Source organism: Diplotaxodon limnothrissa, linkage group LG17, assembly GCF_057381915.1.
Source record: "Diplotaxodon limnothrissa isolate DT_005_m linkage group LG17, D_limnothrissa_male_GT1.1, whole genome shotgun sequence".
Classification (NCBI taxonomy): domain Eukaryota; kingdom Metazoa; phylum Chordata; class Actinopteri; order Cichliformes; family Cichlidae; genus Diplotaxodon; species Diplotaxodon limnothrissa.
The window spans coordinates 13,918,990-13,931,724 of NC_140612.1; positions in this window are offsets into that span (position 1 = coordinate 13,918,990).

Genomic DNA, 12,735 nt, shown 5'->3' on the forward strand with positions numbered 1-12,735 from the left:
TAGTTAAACCATTACTTCGAAAACCAGCTGTCTTTGCTAATTATAGGCCAAACTCCAACCTTCCATTTATCTCAAAAATTCTTAAAAGAGTCGTTATAAAACAGCTAAGTGATTGGCTGCTGTCAGAGATTTACAGTTAACAAACAGTCAGGTGAATAATCAACACTGAGACACTTGTGTAGGTTAACGTGCTGCACGGGTGAAAAGCTCAGAGCGAATCACCACGAACTGCAGTATTCGTTTATTTTTATAGGTTACATCGTCAAGATGCAAATATAATCACATTTCCTGTTACGCAGGTCCTGACGCTGTCTGTGTGTAAGCTGTGTGTGTGTGTGTGTGTCACAAAGTATGTGTGTTGCAAGTCAATTTCTAAGAATAATATAATGCAAGTCAACTTCTGCGGATATGTATTTCTGTACTGGTCTCTTGTCAGTGTCACAGGGTCAGCTTCCTGTTTCTACAGAAAACTGTGTCTGGTGAAATATGTATAACATAACTTTTGAAGCATAAGCAAATAAAACAATAAAAACTCCCTAACAGCTGCAGTGGAACGGTTTATCTGAAGAATTTTAGTCAGGTTTCAGAACTCATCACAGTACAGTAACACTGTAAGTGAAGGTTACAAATGATCTTCTTGTGGTGGCCTCTGACAGTGACATCTGACTCTGACATCTCTGTGATTGTTCTCCTAGATGCTTCCCTTGGGCAGCATCATTAGAAGGCATACATTTTCACTACTATGCAGACGATACCCAACTTTATCTATCCTTGAAGCCAGATAACACACAATAATTCAGGAGACAGACACAGTCTCTGCTTTCTGGATGAGGCTTCAAATGTTCCTTTTTGATGAAACTTAGAGGTGGTACAGTGGCCTTGAATCCTACCTTAGTTATGGTGCAAGAGGCCTAGACTGCTGGGGGGCTGCCCATGATGCATTGACTCACCTTTGTTCACCCACTATGTGTTTATACACCACTGTGCATTTAATCATTAGTTATTATTAATCTCTTCCTCTCTTACACACCATATCTTTGTCTTGTCTTCCTTTACTCAACCCCCAACCAGTCGCAGCAGATGGTCCTGGTTCTGCCGGAGGTTTATTCCTGTTAAAAGGGAGTTTTTCCCTCCTATTGTCACCAAAGAGCTTGCTAATAGTGGGTCATCTGACTGTTGGGGTTTTCTCTGTATTATTGTAGGGTCTTTACCTTACAATATAAAGTACCTCGAGGCAAATTTGTTACTAATATAAATAAAATTTAACTGAACTGAACAGAACTAAATGGAAAAGCTGCAGGTGACAAGCTAACAGTAAATGGTTTGTTTAATAGCAAACATGTAGCTATAGTACTATACCAATCATCCTTAGCATTATTTGGTTTCTGTCATTTCCACTACTGGTGTATCATGTTATTGTGTCCCCAGAAACACTTCTGTTGTGTTTTGTGAGGTTGATCTTGACCTCTTAAGATCACCATACAGTACATTTCATGTATTTCAATGAGATCAGGTTGAATCTGGGAGGTTTTTCAAGCTGTCGTGACCTGTATTTTCTTATAAAATCCTTCAGCACATCTATCCATGGAGACATTTAAAGCATTATTTGCTTGGGGTTAGTATTACCAGGGGACTTTATGTAATTTAAAAATGCACCTCCTTCATCTGTGTTTGATGTTTGCACAGAATGAACAAAGTCCGTTTTACATGGATTTACTGATATTATCTCCAGATACGATGACAAATAATGACTGGAATGTGTCTGGCTGCTGGACACTATTAATGTGCTATTAATATTGAGCCTGTTGAAAGACACCAAACTGTTCCTTAAATGCTGCCAATTATGTCATCCAACTTATCATCCTCTCTTGGTGAATTTGAGCTTGCTGTGAATATAAATGGGTGTCCATGCTATGTAACAAAAGGAGCCTTATAATTTCCCTATACCAGGCTACTTTGTTGCTGTGAAAAGAAGAGGAAACAACTAGCAAAGCAGATATCTCTACACTATGGAGTCACTCTAATAGGCTTGTTTTGGTGTTTCAGCCTAAGGAGGGCATTCTTAACTTTCATCCAGACTTCTCTGAATCTCATACTGAGAGTTCTAGAAAAAGGTTACCAAATACATGTTCAACATGGATATTTTTCCTCCTTAATATGTCATGGAGTAATAGAGGACTAGTTGACGTAACTGAGGTCTGAAAACGGGAACTATTTATAAAAATGGCTGTAATGCCTAAGCTACTAATTTTTCTTAAACCCCTTGAGTTAAAACTCGAAATTGGTGCTCAAATCACATCTTGATTGTGGTTTGTGGTTTACCGAGTTAAAATTCCAAAAACAGTGTAGTTCTACTAAGGTATATGTTAACAACTTGCACATATAAAACATATTCCCACAGGAGAGAATCTATTGGTAGCTGCTTCAGTTGCTCCTCTCCAAGTTGAGAGAAATCTGTCTCGGTTCCCACCCACTTCCCATCACCAGTGGTTATTTTTCCTGTTGTAGCTTGAAGTTGCCACAGTGTCAGCCACAGTCTATCTGGTCTGCGCATCTGTCATGGTACCTGGGCCTGTGACCCAGTGTTTTGAGTCAGTAGATGTCCTAGTTTTGTTTATTATGAATTCTGCGGTTGGTTAATGTTTATATAGTTTGATTCATTCCTTTGGTAGATTTAGTCTTGTTGTTATTCCTTGTATTGAATAATTCCTCCCTCAGTGTTCCCCATACTCTTGTGTCTAGTTTCCTGTGTTAGTTATTGGTGTGTCTTTGTGAAGTCAGTTTCACCCTCTCTCTCTCCGTCCCTCGCTCTAGCTTGATGTCTCTGTCCTTCAGCTCTGCCTGTCTGTCTGCCCAGTGGTCTGTCTGTCTGGTTTCTCTCGCCCTCTCTGTCCCTCGCTTTTGCTTCTTCCTAGTCTTGTCTCTGTCTCTTCTCTCTGTACCCTGTATTTAGTCAGTGTGCATCATGTTCAGCTTTGCTTTCCCTGTCTTGTCAGTTAGATTATGTACAGCCGTGTTCCCTGGGTGTTTCCTCTCTGCTCTGATTCCATATTGTTTGTGTCTCCCTCCGTCCAGTGTCGCGATCTCTGTCTTGTGTCCTGTTTGTTCAAAGCCTTCAGTGTTTGAATACATGTGTTCTTGGCAGTTTCTTCAGTAATAAAGCTATTGTTAAATTCAGTCTAGCCTGAGTCCTTCATTTGGGCCCAGTCTGCCTGCTCCACACAGCATCATATCATGACAGAAGATTGTGACGTCGTGAAAGGAAAGAGGAAAAAAACCCCTCTAGATCCAGACATGTCAACAAAGGTGAAGTGTCTGAAGATACTGATGCACAGGACATGTGAGACCTCACTCTGCTTCAGTCCTTCGCCCTGTTCATTGGGTTTCCATGTACAGTTACACAAGCTCTGTGGTGAGTAATCCCGTAACTTTTCCTAGACTCTTCCCTCCATCTGAACAATTTGAGATCAAGCCTGAGTGCTCCGTTTCCAAAGACATTATTTCTAGTGACTCTTCTGTTATAGTGTCTGCCAGTGTTTATGGAAGGTGTTTAACGACCCATCGTCATTCCAAATCAATCTTTAGTTTCAATGTTAGTAAATCTTTTGTTTCTGAGCTGTTTGATTAATGATCTTCAATTTCTGTTCCTGAAATATGCAATATTGCTGAACTAATAATGCAAGTAAACATATTCTTGAATTAGCTAATATGAAGGAGATGTTTAGTGTTTCGGTGCCGACTTGTTCTAAAACCATAACCTACTCTCAGGTGGCCTCTTTAAAGACTCCACTCACAAGTCTGCTTGTTTCTGAAATCTGTAAATCTGCAAATTCTGGTAATGATTTGGACATTTCTGTTCCCTAGAGGAGGGGTCCAAGTTTTCTATTCTGCTGTCAAGTTAACTAGCAACGAGTCCTCTGTTTCCAAACATGATTATTGTAAGCCTGTCCATTTTTCTCCAAGAGAGTAAGTGCTGTGATTTGTTTCTGAGACAGACAGTTTTAAGTGTATGTTTACTTTTGATCAACCGCATCAAGCAATTTAAATAAAAAAAAAATAGTAAGTAAAATTTATTTATATAGCACATTTCACAGATAAAAATCACAAAGTGCTTTACAGTAAGATCAGACATACAAGTTAAAATTAATTAAATTAGTTAAAAGCCCGTTTGTATAAAAATGTCTTCAGCTGCTTTTTAAAGGAGTCAGTAGAGTCTAGACAGCGTAAAGACAACGGCGGAGAGTTCCACAGCCTAGGTGCCAGTGCCTGAAAAGCCCGATCCCCACGTGTTTTAAATCTAGTACGTGGGACCACCAGTAGCCTCTGACCTGAAGACCTAAGTGCTCGGGATTAAGCATGAGGTTTCAGCAGGTCAGAGATATACTGGGGAGCTTCACCATGCAGAGCTCTAAAAGTTACAACTAAAATTTTAAAATGAACCCTAAAATTTACAGGCAACCAATGAAGAGAAGCCAAAACTGGAGTAATGTGTGACCTCTTGTTTGTACCAGTTAAAAGTCTTGCCGCTGCATTCTGTACAGACTGAAGGCGATCCAGAGCTGATTTGTTAAGGGAATTTAGGGAATTTCAACCAGGTAACACTGTGACTACTTATCACAAACCTCATTCTGATTGTGTTTTTCAGTCAGCTCGGTCAGTTTCAAACAATAAACTAGCCCCCTCGGAGATTGTTTATTGTACTGCTGTGAAAGTCTTTCCAAAGACACCTTACTTTGCACTGCCTTCACCCACTGGAACTGTTTTTAGTACTTCTAAGCAAAGACTTCCGAAACTGTGTTTGCACCACATTCTGTCCTCTCCAAGACTGTCCACTTATCACAACCTGCTCCACTTAAGTTCATTCTCAAGTTACCCCTGAGCCTTCTCCTATGCCTGTTCCTGCTTCCAGGGTGGCTAGGGGTCAGCCCATCCCTGTCCCTGTTGCCAGGGCAGCTAAAGCTCCGTTGGTTCCTGCACACGTACCTGTTCCGACCGTGACCCAGCCAACTTCTGCACCTGTACCTATTCCTCGGGTAGGAGTGACTGGTACCCGGTCTGCTCCAGTACCCATTCCAGTTCCCAGGGTGAGGCCAGCGAAGACACAGTCAACCGCCGCACTTGTACCAGTTCCTTGGGTGAGGTCTCCGTGCCTTAAACAACAAAACAAAACAAAAAACCCCAAAACACTTGTAGGGTGTTGTTTATTGACCAAGTCTCAGAACATGGTTGTGGTCTGACCTGATGATGTTTGAAAAGATCCACAGTCAGATGTCAGAGGCCAGACTCAATAAATCAGACTATCACATAAATGAAGTAAATACCACAGGTAGTCAGGAATTTTAACATAGAGTAAGTTTACAAATGTCGGAACTATTTTCTTCTTCTCTAATTTTTATCTCCCAAAATGCTGTTTTCGAGTGTTCTTTTGCAGAAATTCGACTCTTGGTATACTAAAGACCCTAATTTCTCTCGAGTGCATTTGGTGTACTGTATAACATTTAAAACTTTACAAACATTTCAGGCATCTTTTGAAATACACTGCTCTCCAAGCATGTCAGCGGTTGATTACAGGGTCGGGTGCTGAGTAATCTTCTCTCACTGTACTGGTTGAACCTTTTCTGCTTTTTACATATAATATATACATTGTCCTTTTTAAAAACAAAAAACAAAACAACACTCCCTTTCTTTGCTGTTTTGCTACAGTGTGCGTATTCGTATTTACAATATGTCTTCATGAATGCATTTGCGTACAAACATAGATAGATCTATGTTTCTATCTGTGTTCGGTAGGGTTTAACTGAATTAGGATGACTGAGGCTGGTGCTCTTCCCAATCGCCCCAGATTGGGCTTTCGGAGTCAAAATCCTCCAGGGAAGCACTAATCCCTGACTGTCGGGAGCAATTTTTATTCCGTAAGCAAAGCTTTCTCGCTCTATCTCACTCTTGCTTGCTCTCTCTCTTGCTTCATTGCTCTATTTATAGCCCTCCTAAGCTGCTCTGTGTTGTACTGTTTACATTTAGAGCCCCGACTCTTTAGATTTAGAGCACCCCCGCCTCCTTTTGCTTGCGGTCTTCCCTTGGTTCTTCAGCTGAAGAAATAAAAGCAAGAAAATCTCTACTGACTAGCATTCTCCCAAAAAAGTAGGGGATGAGATGGACAGAGAGATTATGAGAAAGCGTGCTAGACAGATAGAAGTTGAGAGAGGAGAAGGAAAGACAAAGACGAGGAAGATGTGAAGTGACAAACAGATCTGAATGTGTATTCAAGGTGGTTAGGCAAGCTGTCTGTGTTTGAGTAGACGGATTGTTATAGAAAGGAGGAAGAGGCTATGTTTTGAAGGAGAAGGGAGGCAGAGATTGTTTATGTGTTTATGGAGCGACAGGATATATAAAAAAAACGACGACAAGTGATTGCATCTTTTATGTTTTCCAGCAATTGGAGAGTTTTATAGGAATAGTTTCAACAATTTTTAAAATTCTCATTTGCTTTTGGACTAACAAAGATTGATACCAAACACTGATTACATTTGCAGGATCTGTCATGGAGTACATTAATATAGCTATCCTGTTTTTGTTCAGAGGTAACAAATATCCCATTCCCTTTGGTCTTCTAACTACCAGTGTCCAGGAACTCCCCGAAAAAATAAGGGTTCCTCCAGGTCTTTGCGGGAATCCATGTTCCTATCAAAGATACAGTCATGGTCAGAGGTTTACATAGAGCGGGACTCGAGTAGAGCCACTACTCCTCCACATTGAAAGGAGGTGGTTAGGGTGTTTCAGGCATCTGACAAGAATGTCTCTTGGGCAGCATCTGGGTAAGGTGTTCTAGGCATACCCTACCAGGATAAGGACTTGGGAAAGATCTAGAACACACTGGAGAAATTAGCTTTCTCAGCTGACTTGGAAACACCTTGGTGTCTCCCCAGAGGAGCTGGAGGACATGGCTGAGAGAGGGAGGCCTTGGTTTTTGTGCTCTGGGTGTTGATGGATGCACGGATGGATAGAATTATTGTAAACATGCATCTTTTGTTATTTTAAAAAACAAGATTAGGCAAACCTGTTTGAATTTAGGGTGTGGTGATTAGCACTGTTGCTCACAGCACAGAGGTCCTGACCTCGATTTCACCACCTGGCCGGGCCTTTCTGTGTGGGGTTTGTATGTTCTCCCCGTGTTTGGATGGGTTCTCTCCAGTTAATCTCTCTTCCTCCCACAGTCTAAAGACATGCAATTAATGGGGTTAGGTTAATTGGCAATTCTAAATAACCCATATGTGTGAGTGGCCCATGGTTGTCTGTCTATATGTGTCCAGGGTGTACCCTACCTCTTGCCCCATGGTAGTTGGGATAGGCTCCAGGCCCCCTGCGACCCTGACAAGGATAAGTGGAAGAGAATGGATGTTTGAATTTTTATTTAGATTTTTCTCTAATACACACGGGATCAAAAGCATATATACAGGAGCATGCTGATGGCTACTGAAAGTGTCTGGCTGAGGTGCAACTTCATAATGATATGAATGATGATTAGACATGTGATGTTTAAATCGGACTTAGCAATACTCCTGCACAAGATAATGTCCACACAGTAATACCAAAAGATACATGTGATGGAAACAAGGAAATCAATGACGTTGATGATGATGTAGTATAAATAAAATTGAATTGACCTGAATTGAAATTAACTGAATTAAATGTCTGTTCCTGATATTTGCCTGTTCACAGATGCTGAACAAAGAATGAACTTTAATGGTCCATCTATCATAGGATTTTTTTTTTCTGTTAAACAAATATCTGTACTTTTTAATCTTACATTTTCAAAACAGGCTTGTTACTTTTGGTTCAAGGCATTTAATGGGAACCATTATGTCACGTCACTGTGGGCCTTCAAACATCAAGCCGTTTTGAGCCCAAAGAGTAACACATTAAAGACCGTCCTGTTTGAATATTAATCATCAGCAGATGTCGCATAAATAGAGTGTCGAAGTCAGGGGTTGCAGATGTGATACTTTAGCATCTAGCTAGCCCTACAGAAGATGAGCAGGCATAGATGGAGTAATAATTTTTAAGTTGCCGGTAATTTTCAATGCAGTGTATCTATCAGCTCAACAAACATCAGAAAACACACGAACTGTTTATGTGGAGTTTGTCTCACAGTGTATTGCTAACAAAAGGCCCAGCTGCTGTATTTCACAGGGAGAGAAGTGAAAGAGAGCTAACTTCACTCAGAGATGGAGAAAGATAAGAAAGAAAGACAGGAAGAAGAGAGGTGATATTTAAATGTTCAGTTGTATTTGATACACTGGGTCTGCACATGTGACATGTGATATGTTTTTTTTTTATATTGTGAAACCTGCTGCAAAAGAAACTGAGGCAGACTAACGGTGTTATTTAAAGGTTGCATGAAAATACTGCAGGATAAACAAACAAAAAAAAAACAGTGTGTGACTGGTACACAGTGGCTGTGGTGCTCATGGTTTGGTTCAGAGTCGGGTTACATCAAGTTGTCAAAGGAGCTTGCAAAGAAAAGCGTCTGGACTTCTTTAAGTTGCTTGAAGACGTTTCACCTCTCATCCGAGAAGCTTCTTCAGTTCTAAGGTCAAATGGTGGAGAGTCCCAGATATAAACCTAGTGGGAGTAACCCCCCACAGAGGGACAAAGGACCCCCTGATGATCCTCTAATCGCCTGAGCCAAGGTGTGAAACTGGGTGTGGGTCCCAATCAGCCAGAGTTTCGGGTGTGTTCATTGTGAAACCTGGCCCCACCTTATCATGTGAATTCCTGAGGTCAGATGGCCCAGGATGTGAGTGGGCGTTAAGGCGTCTGGGGAGGGATCTCAAAACTTGATTATAGATGGCAGAGAGTTGGTGTCGTAAACCCCCGCCTCTGTTCAAAGATGGTCGCTCACAGTGGACATAGATGGCTTCTTTCACTCCTCTTTCAAACCATCTGTCCTCTCTGTCCAAAATGTGAACATTGGCATCCTCGAAGGAGTGTCCTTTATCCTTAAGATGCAGATGGACTGCTGAGTCTTGTCCTGTGGAGGTGGCTCTTCTGTGTTGTCCCATGCGCTTGTGAAGTGGCTGTTTGGTCTCTCCAATGTAGAGGTCTGAGCATTCCTCGCTGCACTGTACAGCATACACCACATTGTTAAGTCTGTGTTTTGGCGTTTTGTCTTTCGGGTGAACCAGTTTCTGTCTGAGCGTGTTGCTGGGTCTGAAATGCACCGGGATGTCGTGCTTGGAGAAAACTCTCCTGAGTTTTTCTGATACACCGGCTACACAGGGGATGACAATGTTGTTGCGTCTGTCCTTCTTATCCTCCCTCGCTGGTGGCTGATCTTCTTTTCTGTGCCTCTTTGCTGACTTTAAGAACGCCCATTTAGGATAGCCGCACGTTTTGAGTGCTTCCTTTACATGTGTGTGTTCCTTCTTTTTTCCTTCAGGCTTAGAGGGAACATGTTCTGCCCGGTGGTGTAGGGTCCTAATTACTCCAAGTTTGTGTTCCAAAGGGTGATGGGAGTCAAAGAGGAGGTACTGGTCCGTGTGTGTGGGCTTCCGGTAAACTTCGATGTTGAGTTTGCCATTCTCTTCAATGTGCACAGCGCAGTCCAGGAAAGGCAAACAGTTGTCCTTTGTGTCTTCCCTGGTGAACCTGGTGTTTTTATCCACAGCGTTAATGTGCGCAGTGAAGGATTCCACTTCTTGTGTCTTGATTTTGACCCAGGGTTTGAGATCCCTTCCCAGACGCCTTAACGCCCACTCACATCCTGGGCCATCTGATCTCAGGAATTCGCATGATAAGGTGGGGCCAGGTTTCACAATGAGCTCACCCGAAACTCTGGCTGATTGGGACCCACGCCCAGTTTCACACCTTGGCTCAGGCGATTAGAGGATCATCAGGGGGTCCTTTTGTCCCTCTGTGGGGGGAAACTCCCACTAGGTTTATATCTGGGACTCTCCACCATTTGACCTTAGAACTGAAGAAGCTTCTCGGATGAGAGGTGAAACGTCTTCAAGTAACTTAAAGAAGTCCAGACGCTTTTCTTTGCAAGCTCCTTTGACTACGATGACCTGGATGACTGAGAACCTTCACAGACACGTTACATCAAGTTACATTCACTGAATTCCACCTTCTTACCAGCTGTATACTGTCTAGTATGAAGACACCATAAACAGTGTACTGCCAATGTAAAGGATGGAAATCAGCCAGGAAAACTCATGAAACATCTGCTGACATCTGGTTGAATTCAGTTGTGTACATCCACAGAGAGCAGCAGGTCAGCTGATCACACCATGTGTGAAAATCTACTGAGCTCTCAATAGAAAATATTCCCACACTGAACCATTACATGTGATTTAAGTGTCCCCCACCTGCTGAATCCGACTTTAACCTCTTCCCTACTCATTTTCCTGTTTAGAGGCAATGTCACCCTCTACAATGTAGGCAACAGAAAATAGAGCTATCTATAAAAATGTCCTTCTTTTTCTGACCACCTGTTTGAGCACTAAGGGTTTAGTCAGTGGCCTTTAAACCTCACCCACACACCAGTTAGCGACTGGTTGACAAAACCTCCCTCAAAACAATAGGTTCACCTACTGGTCTTTTAAGGACTTTCAAGCACATTGAATGATAATTCTGAAGATTAACTCTAGATATATCAATTTGAGTTAATCTCAAATGTTTGATAATTCTTGTCATTGGAAGCCTTCAAATAATACTTTTCCCCCGTTCTAGCAATTTTACTGTTACCTTGTGAAAAAATATGTGCATTAAAAAAACAAATATAAAATTATGACATATATTTGACATATGTTTAGTCTAGGTAGGAATTTAACCACCAGACATTTTACATAAAACTTATATACATTTCTCATTGAAATTTGGGTTATTCTAAAAAAAGACCCTAAACATGTATTTTGCACTGTTGCACAAGAAACACTTCCTTTATCGGTTGTGATCTACTGGATGAGAGTGGCTATGTTCAATATTTTTTGTTGTTGTGGTCAACAAACCCCACAAAAACACCAAAATGACAAATGTGTACACTGACCTCCCAAATCTGTCTATATGGCTCTGAGCTGACAGCTTTAGTTCTTTATAAAGCTCTACTCAGACAGTCAAACACCAATTTGTGGAATATGAGCAGAGTAATCAACATTCATACTCTATTAAAGTATCTGGGGCAGCAAGATTGTACATGTGAGACTAACTTAAATACGCTTCAGTGTGTGGTCACTGAAATAAAGGGAACCAGTGCAATAAGTAGCGCTTCAATGTATTTTTTATATTCCCCTGTGACACAAAGCACTGAGATCATCAGGCTTTAGTTGTTGTTAGAATTTCTTTGATGCTCTTGGTCTCTCCCTGAAATTTGCTAACAATAAAATAAACATAGTATATATTTAGATACATTACTGCCAAAAAATACTTCCCTAAGGACATCCAGATTGAATGCAAAGGCTTCTGGAGCCTTTGCATTCAATCTTGTGGAGGTCAGCTTGCCCCCCACAGCTAAGAAGTAGCAGTTTAAGGCAGCAGCTAACATTTAGCTCATTATGTAAATGCTAATCATCAGTTGTAGCACCGACCCCAGGGCTTTAGAGATGCTCAGACACAAATAAGGCTGGCAAACAACACGCTGCATTAACAATTCTCGTGCACAAACAAACTGATTTATGGATTGCAAGGATTCGCTGTGCTAATCTGTCAGTTTTGTTCCCCACACATAGAAAAGCAGCGGTGATGTAAACCAGTTATGTCATTTAATATGATGGAGCAGCCTCGTCCTCTGTGCATTTTACACTCAGCTGAGGCAAGCTTCCACTTGTGTTTCTTGCCCAGTGTCAATAACGTAATCAGATGTGGTGCTCGCAGCTGCTCTACCTGTGAGGTTGTAAGTGTGTGTGTGTCTGTTCAGAGAACAGGCAAAAGGACATGATGCAGTATTTGGGCATGGAAATGGCTCTGTTAGCTCCAGTGCGATAGACTTGAGTGAAGCTGCTTTTCTGTGAAGACGTTGTGCTCACATTAGCTAAACTGTTTGAGAACTGCAGAGGTGAGGATATAATTTTGTCTTTGCAAGAGGTTTTAAATTAAATATTTTTATGTAGCGTTTTGTAAAACAGAGCGAGAAAACATAAATACAGCCAGCATGAAAAGCTAAAATAGATCTGCAGTTCCTTTAGTAGCCACTTTAGTCGACACCGGCTGCCAAAGTGAGTGAGTCCTTGCAGACTCACATATTAAAATGAAGTGGAAAGTCGTTTCAGTTACACGTGAAAATTTGTTTGTTGCTTGACCTAAACTGGTTCTCATGAGCATGTTTGTTTTGTTGGAAAGTTTTTAATGTGATTGTCTGAAGAACAATATCAGAATAAGAATCATCTTTATTTGGCCAAGTTTCTGTAAACAAACAAGGAATTTCACCTTGTGCATGCAAAAAAAACCCAATCCAAAAAAAAAAAGAAAATAAATAAAAGTAAGAAAAAATAAGTTACAGAAAGTCTTAAGATACTATTCAAACTTTAAGTGCAAAACTGAGTAGTCAATGTACATATGGGCATTTGACCTGAATGATAACAGTGGGTTGTTTTCATTTTGGTAGATGTGTGTGTCTGTGTGTTGCACCATTATCAACAAGCTTGCTAGTCTTAGCTGGTGTCCCCACATTCTTGTCCATATATGGTCACGTCTGACTCTAAAAACCAACACAGCGCCAACCAAAATGCAAACATTAAG